The sequence below is a fragment of the Opisthocomus hoazin genome, chromosome 3 (genome assembly GCF_030867145.1).
Source record: "Opisthocomus hoazin isolate bOpiHoa1 chromosome 3, bOpiHoa1.hap1, whole genome shotgun sequence".
In the NCBI taxonomy this organism is placed as follows: domain Eukaryota; kingdom Metazoa; phylum Chordata; class Aves; order Opisthocomiformes; family Opisthocomidae; genus Opisthocomus; species Opisthocomus hoazin.
In genome coordinates, this window is record NC_134416.1 from 45,146,354 (window position 1) to 45,159,733 (window position 13,380).

Sequence of the window (13,380 nt, forward strand, 5' to 3'; positions counted from 1 at the left end):
CCTCGGCCGGGTCATTCCCCACGTCCCAAGTGAGTTGCCCACCGGCAACGCCGCCCTCCCGGTTCGGGTGGCAGCAGGCTGGCTCCAGCGGCACCGGTGCTCCTTCTCCCAAGCCTTGCCTTTCCTGTCCAGAGTACTGTGAAGGAGATAGTGTGGGCTAAATGCGGGATAAGAATGAAGGTTCATAACTCACAGGGCCGTGCTTTTCTGCACTTTTCTGGTAATTTGCTCACAAATGAAAATACTTTGTGTGGTTTCGGCCATACGGCTTTGGAAAGTATACGCAGCGTGGACACTGCCTGCTTGCTGAAACAGGAGGTCACATTCGCTGCCAAGGAGGGCACCTTCACTTCCAAGGCTGGCGTCCCGCCACTGTTTTCAGTACTTTTTTGTTCAGCTGATATCACCTTGCTGTAAAGCCATTGCCACAACATGCGTGTATAAACCACGTGTTACTAAAACTTTTAAGAAACCTAGATGGAAGCCGAGGACCCTGGAATGAAACAGCAGGCATGTAGCATCTAGCAGAAGATATTTGCTTTAATCCGACTAGTAAGAAGCTGGCAGCTTCCACAAAACAAGTCTGTAATAACGTGGTTTGTACCTGCACGAAAGAGCAATGTGAAAGAAACAACTGTTTGAAAGTCCATCTATTTTTCAGTCAATATCTGAGAGTTTTGAAGGACCAGTAACATACTGTATTTCGGGGCTTGTGTAATGAAAGAGCAGTGTTTGTGCCTGAAAAATCATGTTCAACTTCAGAAGCATCCTGAACATACTACAGTTCCTGAAATTATTTATTTGGGGGGGGGGAAATTTCATCTTATTTGTATTTCCTCCATGAAAGAAAACCTTTTGCTGGGGAAATAGTGCTTATTACTGGCTCTGCAAATGGGACTGGAAGGTAGATTACCTTAAATTTTACTCCTTTGGGAGCAACCTTGGTTCTTTGGGACATCCATGATGACAAAGAAACAAGCAGATTAGGAAAAAAAAAGAGGAGCTAAACAAGTGTTTGCCTACCACTGTGACTGCAGTCACAGTCGTAGGGAGGGGGTCTATGAACAGGCAGACAAAGTAAGATAGAGCTTCTGGTTCCTGATTTGGCTTCTTTCTTCCGATTTTTACTTCTTTTTAATAGTATATGCTACTGAAATTTTTAATAAACTACTCTTCACTGAAGGGAAGCATGTAGGGCAATGACTTTCTCTTTTTGACAAGTAGCTTCTCGATGGAACTTAAATTATGTTTGCAATAAAGTAACTGGGTTTAAACTATTCTGTAGAGATTTATCGATTTCCAGTCTTCTTTGCAAGATGGTAACTTCTTTCAGATTAAGAGAAAGGTAAAACATACAGCAGAGGTTAGCTCCATGTATTAGCTTGTTTAGGCTCTAACATTTCTTTAAGATACCAAGGAAAAAAAAAAACAGTGGAAACTGCGGGGGGGGGGGGCATTCCTTTTCTTTGTCCGGACAATTTCTTTAGAAAACTGGAGTTCTACTGGGTGATGTGAGGTGTAATGGTTTCAGAAATATCATCAGGACATGCCTGGTCTCCAGTCAAATTGATGGTTCAGATTCATCTTATTTTTTGGTCAATCCAGCCGGATAGTGAGCTAGAGAAGGACTCCATTTTGAATGACACTCTTCTGCTGTGCTGACCTATGCTTTGTAAAAAATTACTCTTTTATTATTATTGTCAGAGTCCAGAAATTGGACATTAAATTAACATTATTAATTTTTACTTGTTCTTCAACTACGTACTGCCTGAAAATATTTCCCAGTACAACCTCACTTATAATGCAGTTAGCCGTTCTGCCATTTTATTCAAGAATAAATTCTTCTTCTGTTAAATTCTCAGTATATGTACTCATATACGTGACTTTCAAGTCACATCTTTGACATTTTGTGTCCAAAGGCATACATCAGAGAAATTATCTAAAATATTTCATGACACATTAATGTTGATAGATTGTTTTGGAATAGCCTTGAAATATAACATTAATTTTTAATGAGTTCTCGGGGGGGGGGGGGTCTTTGTTTTGTGGCTGTTGCTTTTAATTTTAACCAAAACAGACTAATTCTTTCTGAACACGGCTATGAAAGTTTGAAATAAGTATTTTTCCTCAAGAAATGTTCCCAATGAAAAGTACTTCTAAAGGTAAGTTGGATTCCATATCTGTAAGTACCTGGAGCTGCAATTCTGATGCTTGCAGTTAACAAGGTATTATTTTACCTGTACTTGTTAGCAGCATTTGGGGCACAGACAACTAACAGGGCACAAAATATATATTCAATTTTGGGTCATTGGTTGTAGATGTTAAGAACCACAAGTGGTATCATAGTATTACTTGGACAGTGTAGGAAAGGATATATCACATTATAATAGCATGTCTGCAGAGACGAGCAAGTTGTTGAGTGTTCTGTACTGACCCAACACACAATGTTCAAGGAGGTCGATCTTTGCCAGTTACTTAGCACTACAGATTATGTGATCCTCACCGTGTAAGACAGTGATTATGACTCCTGCAATTTTGGAGTAAGAATCCCAGTAATTTTAACAATCTTAATGTCTGTTATCACTTCCCAGCAAGATAAAAAATCAGTCTCAGCAACTTGTGGTCCATACTTCAAAAGTAACACTTGATATTTCTTCGCAATGATACATAAATCAAATGGGAATTCTTCTAGGATCCTCTTTTCACAAGAAAAAAGCTCACTTTAGAATTTACCAAGACCAAATGTCTTTAAAAAATAACATTTTAAAATGGTGTTAAATCCCTATTGCTATAAATGCTATCTGGTTCTTGCAAAGATGTGCACCAAAATGATTAGTTCAAGCTGTTGTAAGTAATTTCTCTGTTAGACTTCCCTATTGATGCTGAATGTTTTGAAATTATGTATTTGTTCTTAGTTTAGCAGAGTTTCAAAACTTTTGTTTTGTGCACTCAATGAACTCTTGCTCTCCAAACACATTCACCAAATCAGCCACGGGGCTCCAGCCTGCCAAGTTTGCTGTGCCCAGGTCAGCAAAGAGTATTCTGGAGTGCACAGCCTGACCTACAAGCAGAAACCCAAAGAGCTGTTTCAAATTCAGGAATTGGTGTCCAGGTGTTAAATTACTGCTAACTCTACCAACATCTTTGTAGGTGTTTGCGTGAATTGAACAGTCATGTAGGAGCCCAACTTCTTTTAGAGCCAGGGGTCTCCTCTACTCTTGGAAATACCTGCAACTTTTTTGATTGGTAATATGAAAAGTCTTGAGCTTGGACAAAGACGACAAAGAAATAGCAGGGAAATTAAATTAATTGCTTTGCCTTGGGATATTCACTGCAGAAAAACCTAGGTGTTTTCCCATAGTGGAAGCTTTCTTTCTAGGAAGAAAATCAGATCATCAAAGTCCACAAAGAAGAGATTTTGGAATAAATGGGTGAAGTGATATTGATCAGGCAGGGTCCACCTAAGAATTCTGAAGGAAATCAGATATAATCAGATATGAAATGAGACAGAAATGCGTGGGGGGTATTTTGTTGTAACAGGTGTCCAAGAAACGAAGAGTAGCATATGTGCCAGTTTTAAAGAGCACTTGAGAGGACACAAAGAAGCAACGAACCTATCTGACAGAAAATTAGTAGAAATTATAACAAAGAGAAGAATTGATAGACACCTAAAGAAATACATGATGAAAAATAATCAGCTTGACTTTTTGTAAATGGATGTCAGGCTTCCCACATTTTTTGGGACAGTGATTAAACAGGTCAAATGAAGCTGGATTAAATAAAATGCAACTGTTGGCAAAGCTCTGTTGTCATGTGAAGAAAAAGAGGACCATCATACGGACTGACACAGCAGTTAAAAGGTACGAGTGGGGGGAAAGAACAGATATATCCCACAAAGGAAGCGTCGGGTGTATAGACGTGCATTCATTTGTGCAGATGGAAAGGTGGAAGCATCTGAGCCACACTGGTCTGTGACAAGGAGAAAGCCTGACACAGCTGGAGGAGTATCAAGCGAGGCTTCACTGAACACTAAGGTTCCCCAAGAGAGCCAAAGCAAGGGCAAGTGTTGGGGCATCAGATCCAAGTATCTATTTCCAAATTGCCAGGCAGCAGCATATCTGGGATTTTTATGTTTCTGTGGTCATTCTGCAACTTTTGAGACATCAAATAACCATTTGCTTTTAGCACAGAAATCTCTGCAGTGAGCCTGATTCTTAATACTGTAAGTAAATCTTGGCCATCTGCTATGACATAAATCCAAATCATGGAATAAAATCTTTTTATAACAAACTCAGATGGAATTAATGGAGATTTTGACCTTCTCTCCAAGTGCTGTTATCTATCTATTTCATGGTACATGCTTCTGTACTCAGAAGACTTCTAATCCCCAGGGATCTGCACTGAATTCTTTCCTGTTCAGTAGAAATGATCTGGAAAAGGAGTTGAACAGGCTTGATTGAGGAAAACAAATTCTCACAATACCAGAAATAGGGAGCAAGAAATGTTCAGGTGGCAATTAAAGCACACTTGTGGTGCACGCCAAAGCTTTGTAACTCATTACTTCAGGTTCCTGCAGAAACCAGAAGTATTCCGGAGTTCAGGAAGCAATTAGAAAAATTCTTGGGGGAAAAAAACTTCATTGGGATATATCAAATACAGAGATATAAATACCTTATCTGTCTCAGGGACATCCTAAGCTACAGAGTGTGAACATCCGAGGAGTACAGTGGAGAAGACCTTAGAGTTCTCGTCCTTTTTTCACTGCCTTCCATCATGAGACAAGGACTATGGGGTTAGATGGACCTTTGATCTGATGCAGTACAACAGTTCTTACATACTTACATTTCCAGTAGAGATATAAATAATTGCAAATGTCGCTAAACATTTTCATAAATGAAGCACAAGAGGCAAGGACACCTTCTAAAGCTTTCTGTTTATCCTTTTTTTATTCAGATTGGAAAAGAAGTTCGGGATGTGACTATTCTAATCTATAATGCTGGCATACTGCTTGGGGAGAAGTTCTGTGACATTTCAGATGCAGATTTTGAAAAGACCTTAGGAGTCTACTTCCTCTCTCAGGTTTGGTTAATGTATCTTTTTCTTTCCTGAGTGACCGAAAAGTATTTTAGTGCGAAAATCTCCTGGTGGCCCCTACCTGGAGAACCCAGTTTGGAAAAGGGATCAGAAGGGCCTTGAATGGGGGAAGATACATTTTTTTAATCATCCTATAATTGGAGACCCACCAAACTGACAGTCTTTCCACTACGTCTTGGTAATGTTAACGCAAACCTGCCCGGGCACTCTGGTAAATCAGAAGTTTGTGCAATCGTATTGTGAAACATGCTCTGTCTGTAACAGCTGTGGCTGAGGTTAGTGCTGACATGATGGCACGTGACTTTCCTACTCCTGACGTTTGCTGGCATCAGAAGGCTTTGTCTAACAGACTTGTACCATTTGGGGAGGCACAACCACGTTGCCTATGTTGGGGTCAGTCTTCAGGTCATCCTTTGATTCCTAGTAACCATCTGCTTAATGTACATAAAAAACTAATCTAGATAGTGTGTATTACCTTTGCTTTTTTCGTATCTCTGAAGGAATTCGCTGTTATTTAGGATCTCAGTTGACCTTTAGGAGGTTTTGTTGTGAGGGAGCATTACTCTTGCCCGCTCTTGCATTTGTTGTGTACATGCCTGAGTGAGCAGCCTGCATCAGGGAAAAATGTAGCATTATTGCAAATCTCTCTCTAAATGGCATTTCTCAAGTCCTCTAATCGTTTCCCAGTCCACAGAGCATCATTCTTGCAAATACCTGAGGCAGAGGGAGATGTTCTTCCTAGCAGGTCTGAAGGGACTTAGGGCAGGAGGACAGTGACCATGGGCCCTCAACCAAAAAAGCATGTACTAGGCACACAAATCTAGAGTCGAATAGACATTGCAGCTCATCTCAGCTATTGAAAAAAATTCGTTGCTGCTCTTGTATTTTTTCTTCTCTTTCCCCCGATAAAACGCTAGCATCCACCTTCTACAGTTAGCATCACCCACAGTGGTGGTGTGGGGCCAGGAGCTGTCGGGCAGTTCGGTTCGTAACAGTTAGAGCCCATAGGCAGCTGAGCTCCACTTGATGTGTTGACTTCTAGCTCCCTCTTGTGTACCAAATCTTTGGCAATAGTCAGAGGACAGAGAAAGTAAAAACTTTGCTGCTTTTAATAACACAGTTTTAATGCTGATAGATCTTCAGAGAGAGAGAGAGCAGTCATTCAAGAAAATGCTCTCTCTCATTTATAAATTCTTACAGCCATAGGAGGTCAGTTGAGCCTCTTGTATATTGAAGCCCCAGAAAGAATATTGGGTTGTAAAGCTTAATTTGGAATGCAACATTTTTTGGCATGTCTAGTTATATTGTCGTTTATTTATATAAAAGTCTCTTGGACTTGCAAGGCCTTTCTTCCAGCCATCATCACCTGCAACCGTGGACACGTGGTTAGCACAGCCAGTGCAGCGGGATTGTTGGGAGGCCACAGAATGCCAGGTTAGTATCCTCATGTGCTATTTTTGAATTAGATCTACATACCCATAACTTTTCTTGGAGGTCTCATAAATGCTTGGCTTAAGCAGTTTCTACTGACATATTGAACACTCGGGAAGAGCCTGCAGATACGAAAGGTGGTGATGTACTGAAGAGGAAGATGGGGGTATGTTGCCTGAATGGCACAGGGAGCTCACTGCTGATTTTACTGTCGGAGTGCAGCCTGCCTTATCTCCACAGAGGGAGGACGATCCAGCTCGTACGCGTGCAGTGGGAGGGAGACCTGATACAAGTTGTCCAATACTTTCTCATGCCAGGTTTTCTGCAGATGCATGTTCAGAGTCCTGAGACGTGCGTGGATTATACCTGGAAATATACATTTCGTTGGAAAATGGTTTTCAGGTCCAGAAGGCATTTTGGCAGAATTTTCATTAAAATCCATTTGAGTGAACTGTGTTTTAAGCTATTGAACAACTCCATATTCTCATCTATTTTCCTCAGGAGAGCTGTCTGCTACAGTCCTGACTATTTCATCATCCTGGGTCTGCTGCCCAGTCTCTCCTCAAGCCTTGCTGACATCCTGATCGTATCTTAGGTCGCCCTAAGAGAATGTGAACTTCAGTGTAATAAGTATTTTGTGTTTCTTCTGCTGATTGATGGTGTTACTGTAGTGTTTCTTTGCCACCTGGTATTGCTGGGTCCGATGCAGTACTGGTCATGTCCAGCTTTCATCATTTACCGTAAGGCTTATGAGAGTGGACCAGCCCATCCGTGCATTATAACTTTTTACACCTTAGCTATGTATTTTTAGGTTGTATGGTTCCATCATGCACTATGGCTGAATCCCTGAAGAACAACAAACTGTCTCTGATGCCAGTTTTTGAAGTTACTCTTTTAACAAAACTGGATTTTTTTGTATCTAACAACTATTTCCACACACATTTGAAAAAGCCTTAGGAAACCACATGTAAATTCCTATATTAAAATAAGGTTCTTGCAGTTGCAAAATTGCAGAATAATTTAGGTTGGAAGGAATCTCTGGAGATCATTTGGTCTATACTGTGAATAAAACCAGGCCCAACTTAGATCAGGTTGCACAGGACCTTGTGAGAGCAAATTTTGGTTGTGGATGGAGTTCCATATGTTCATCAAACAATAAAACTCAGACAAAATTCAGCCTTCCTAGGCAAACAAAATGGTATTGTGGTTGCAGGGCAAATCAGAAGAAGCAGCAATAGGTTGAAGCAGCATTTGTAAGTAGGGTATTTAGATTTTACCACTAGAAATAGTTCTTACAGAAATGTAACCAGTGATATTAAAGGGTGAAGACATTCTGAACTGAAAGAATGCCTGGCTTGTACATGAGTATCTGGAAATGTACGTAAAATATTGAATAATCTCATCTTCCTATATGTCTCCATAGTGCACTGAAAAAAAGTCCTCTGGAAAGGATTGATCTCATCCTTGGACAGCTGTGCATCAGTCATGGGAAGAGAAATTAACCTTCAGAGTTAGCATCACCAACATGCACAGCGTCCTTAAAATACTGACTACAAGACTTCTAATTGTATAACTACGTAATATGAGGGCTTAAATGTTACAAAACATTAAATTCTGTATATAACACTTACTGTGGTGCTCTGACATATTTTGGATATTACTTCCTTCTTCAGTTTTCAGATTATGCAGGAAGTGAGTATGCAATCAATGGAATGATGGAAGCCTTAGATTCAGAACTGTATCATACAGCAAAACAAGGCACTAAAACAGCAGTCATTTGACCTTATTTTATTAATACTGAATTAGCTAAAGGTTTTCAAACCCAGTAAGTAAAACTTACATTATGTACTATATCATATGTAAAAAATAATTACTACTCACTAGTATGCCATATTCAATCTCTAGCTGTTATAAGGTTGATTTGTTTTTCAATTCAGCATTTTTGCCCTATTGGCTCATTCAACTATGTCTCTTGACATAAGAAATCAAAGCTTTGCATACAATTAATAACTGACGTGCATCAGGGACTGCATAATAACCTTGCAGTCAAGGAATGGTTAAGGATGCACAGCAACATCTAGAGGCAACCTTACTTGTCAGTAGAATGGGCACTGTTGAGGGTCTCTGCCCCAAGTAATTCTGGCACTGTGGTTACTGTTACAGCTGCCAGGATATTCGTGACCTGTCATTATTAACTGCCCCGCGATCTGTATTAGCAGGTACTCTGCTTCCCTGAGTGAGAGTAGCTGTGGTGGTAGCACCTGGTGGGTGGCTGTATGGTTGTAGGGTGGGGAGGCTGCAGGCGCCAGATCAGCCATTGCAGTAGTGCAGTACCAGGGGTCTTGTTTCTTCAGTGCTCTGTTCCCGCTTCCACCGTTCACCTGTAGTAGCATTACATTATGCAGAGCACAGCATTTCTCCTGGCTGGAAACAGACCTGGTCCTGGTCTGTTTAGCTGTCAACCCCAACATGTACAGTAGAAAAGGAGGAGGTGCACGGAGGGTGGAACTCTTATGCGTAGAACAGCAGATACTATGGATTACCTGGGAAGTTTTCAATGCTGCAGTCACTGTGGGCATTAAATTCTTTAGGGTATGAGCAGGGCTTGCACAAAAGTTACACATTAGTCATATCACCAAAGTGTTTTCAATTTGTTTTGATGATGCAACAAATAGGACTGGAGACTCCTTTTCAAGACTGTGTGACAGGAAGGGGGAAAATTATTGCATTAAATGATTCCTGTGTCAGACTACATCTCAAAAGTAAAGTTTTATGATTTCATCATGCTTTGTTTCTTGTTTCACTAGAAACCACCTTTTAATTCCTGTTTATGATGCAGAGTATGTAGCCAGCAAGATCGTGGCTGCAATTCAAAAGGAAAAGTTTTATCTAATTGTTTTGGTTTGGCCTGGATAAATGCCAGGTGCCCACCACCGCTCTGTCACTCCCCCTCCTCAGCTGGACAGGGGAGAGGAAATACAATGAGAGGCTCAAGGGTCGAGACAAGGACAGGGAGAGATCACTCACCAATTGCCGTCACGGACAAGCAGACTGAACTTGGGGAGCAAAGGAAGTTTAATTCATCACCAATCAAATCAGAGTAGGATGGTGAGAAATAAATCCAGATCTTAAAACACCTTCCCCCCACCTCTCCCTTCTTCCCAGGCTCAGCTTCACTCCCGTTTCTCCCCCCCAAGCTGCGCAGCAGGACAGGGAATGGGGGTTACGGTCAGTTCATCACACGTTGTCTCTGCCACTCCTTCCTCCTCGGCGGAGGACTCCTCACACTCTTCCCCTGCTCCAGCATGAAGGTTCTTCTCACGGGAGACAGTTCTCTTCAAAGTTCTCCAACATGAGTCCTTCCCATGGGCTGCAGCTCTTCATTAACTGCCCCAGCGTGGGTCCCTTCCACGGGGTGCAGTCCTTCAGGAACAGGCTGCTCCAGTGTGGGTCCCACACGGGGTCACAAGCCCTGCAGCAAACCTGGTCCGGCATGGGCTCCTCTCTCCACAGGTTGCAGATCCTGGCAGGAGCCTGCTCCAGCGCGGGCTCCCCACGGGGTCACAGCCTCCTTCAGGCATCCGCCTGCTCCAGCGTGGGGTCCCTTCCATGGGCTACAGGTGGATATCTGCTCCACCGTGGACCTCCATGGACTGCAGAGGAACAACCTGCCTTACCACGGTCTTCATCATGAGTTGTAAGTGAAGACTCTCTGCTCCGACATTTTGAGCACCTCCTCCCCCCCACTTCTTCACTGACCTTGGTGTCTGCAGAGTTGTTTCTTTCACATCGTCTCACTCCCCTCTCTCGACTGCCGTTTCACTGCATTTTCTTCCCTTTCTTAACTACGTTATCCCAGAGGTGCTACCCCCATCGCTGGACGGCTTGACCTTGGGCAGGGGCGGGTCCATCTTAGAGCTGGCTGGCATTGGCTCTATCAGACATATGGGGGAAGCTTCTCACAGCAGCCACCCCTACACCCCCCCCCCCCCCGCTACCAAAACCTTGCCACACAAACCCACAACACTAATCATGCCTCAAACTTTACGCTTTCTTTCTTTCAAATTGTAAGAATGTGACTCGTCTCCTAGCACTGCCTTCTTTCCTTTGCCATGTGCCCACAAAATCTGCAGGAAAGTTTAATAAAAACAGTCCTTCAGTTAGTATTCCTGCAGTTAATCCAGTTATATGTACCCAATTATGAAGAAGCAGTGGTTTTAAATTTTAATGATCTAGGTGAATAGCATTCCTCTGGCCAATTCTGTCTCAAATGCATGTCTTCAGCTGTAGTTCGGTATAAAAATTTCAAAAATTTTCCCGGGATGGTACATTGGGAGCAATGCCTGGACTAGAACTGTCTGCTCCCAGTAACTGCCTCCACTGCTGGCTGGGCTTTCACAGAATGGCTTGGTTTGGCATTCATTTCCCCCATTTATAACGGGGGACTGCCAAACATGTTATTGCCAGACGTTAGAAGTATGGAGCACATGTAACAAATTTATTATTTCTTTATTAATAGAGCACACTTTTCTGAAAGAACATAAGGCTAACTCAGTGTTTGTCCCATCAGTCTCGTTCCTAGAAAAATGGTACCACTCTTTGAATCTTGCCTTAAGATCGCCGAAAGCTTGGATAAAGCCTTCGGTCGGAAGGAAAAGGATTGAAACCAAAATATTCTGAAGACCTCAAGTGCCATCTAATTGAAAACTTTCAGTAAAAATTAATTTTGAACCATGTTTATTCTTTGACAGAAAATTTGCTTCTTGTATGACATTTCACTTTCGTCAGTATGCAATTTAATTCTTCATAACTGTCTTTTAACTGCTGATTTATAGGCACAGCTCGCTCTCTCGTTTCATGACAGTATGCTGCTTTTATCTGCACTCTTAGTGAAAGTCAGTCCCTAGGCAGGGATGTTTGACTTCATTTCATACTCTGAATCCTCAATTTCTGAGCAAAATCTCAAAGCATAGGAAAAATGCACTACTGTTCATGCAGAAAGGAAAAAAACCCAAAGTATTTAACATATTTCCCTTTCAGGGCCAAAATAGCACTGCAGTTCACACAAAGCCGATAAGAAGAAGGGCGATGTGGGGTGATGTGCTCTGGCTGGCGAGCTGTGCGGGGAGCCTGTGACCTGGAGCGAACTGCAAGGAGCGCTGATGAGGTGTTTGCTGTGCTGTGCCTCTTACCATGCTCCTCACTAGTCCCAGCACACTTCTCTAAACACACCGTGTGCCTTGGTTTTAATCCATGGCTGGAGACTGATATCGGATATTTATCAAAGGCTGGGGCTTAGAAAGAGCATTTGTAAAATTGTGGTGGCGGCAAAAAATCACGTGCCTACTCAGAAAGGAAAGATGATGAAGCCCCGCAACCAGATAAAGCAGACAAGAAAAAATGCGTTATAGAAATTACTTATGCAGTAATTAATTGCCTCTATAAATTTTGTGAAACATTCCTACACCAGTAGAGTCACAGTTCCTACACGGGCTCTGCAGTGAGCATCTGCTGCAGGCAGCTGCATACTGAACACTGGTGAAGCCCACAGGCATCTGACTCCTTTCTCTGACTCTGCAGGTACCTCTGTGGCTTTGAAGCACACTGCTGAGGCCAGATAAGTATGTTCAAGGTGTTAGGTCCCTGAAGTCAGCAGCTGAATCTGGACCTGCAAACTGGTCTGCACAGTTTTCTTTAGTTTCAGTGACCTTAGTAAAATTACTCAGAAAACTGTTGACTTAAGAGTGTTGCTAGGAATCTATACAAGAAATGCTTCTTTGGCAGTTTTCTGAGTAGTTTTTGAAAAGTCATTAAAGTTTGAAATTACATAGGTATTATGTTAAGTGATCAAGCAACAACTTTGCATGGGCTGTACTGAATTCAGAGATCGAAACTTCAATGAAGTAGTCTGTTTGTTAGTGTGAAGCATAACTCTGCTGTAAATCATGGTAAAAGAAATACAGACAGGAGGAATACCTCATGTATTCTTGGACAAATACGGGCTGGATCTTGGGCAAAATCTCTTCTTATATCTGGAGAGGAATCACTCCTATCTCCTTCAACTGTCTCTAAATGAAATTACAACCTACAGGTCCTAAAGGAAAAAACTCCCCAAGAGCAGAAGTTCAAAGATTAGTCATGGAAAAGTACATGCTGGTTCTTAATTGATAAAAATCAGTCCTCATGCAAATTTTCAGAAAATGCTAACATAAAACAGTCATAATTTGCTTAATTTAAAAATAAATAAATAAATTGCAGACCAGAATAGGGAATCTACAAAGCACAGTTTATAGAACTCCCCTGTAAGGAATTAAAAGGAACCTTGACTGGTCATCTACGGCCTGCATTCGTCACCATATTTTTGTTCCACTTAACTAACCCCATACTTACAAGATCCCTTCCAGCTACAAATGCCTATAAGAGTGCACACTCCAATGTGGTTTTTCAATTCGGGGTTGGGGGGGCTGAGGGGATGGAGAGCCCCATCAGCACGTCGGCCTGCTGCATCAGCAGTAGAGACTTCTCGCGATCTCCTGGGGGGAGGGGAGCAAGGTGGGGGGGGGGGCCATGGGGTGGGGGGGGACCCATGGGGTGGGGGTGGACCCTTAGGGTGGGGGGGGAACCACCCCAGGGTGGGCACAGGGGATAGAGAGCCCCGTCAGCACGTTGGCCCGCTGCATCAGCAGCAGCGACTTCCCGTCGATCTCCGGGGCGGGGGACACCGTGGGGGGGGGGAACCCATGGGGTGGGAGGGGATCCATGGGGTGGGGGGAGATTCAGGGTTCAGGGGGTGATGTGCCCCAGGGAGGGCTGAGGGGACGGAGAGCCCTGTGGTTTTTGAAATCCCAGTGTTTT

At 42.6% G+C, this 13,380-nt stretch overlaps 1 pseudogene; it reads left to right on the forward strand.

Moving 5' to 3' along the window:
* The first annotated feature begins 748 nt into the window (after nt 1-748).
* Nucleotides 749-11,189, forward strand: LOC104332301 (epidermal retinol dehydrogenase 2-like; annotated as a pseudogene).
* Nucleotides 11,190-13,380: the final 2,191 nt, after the last annotated feature.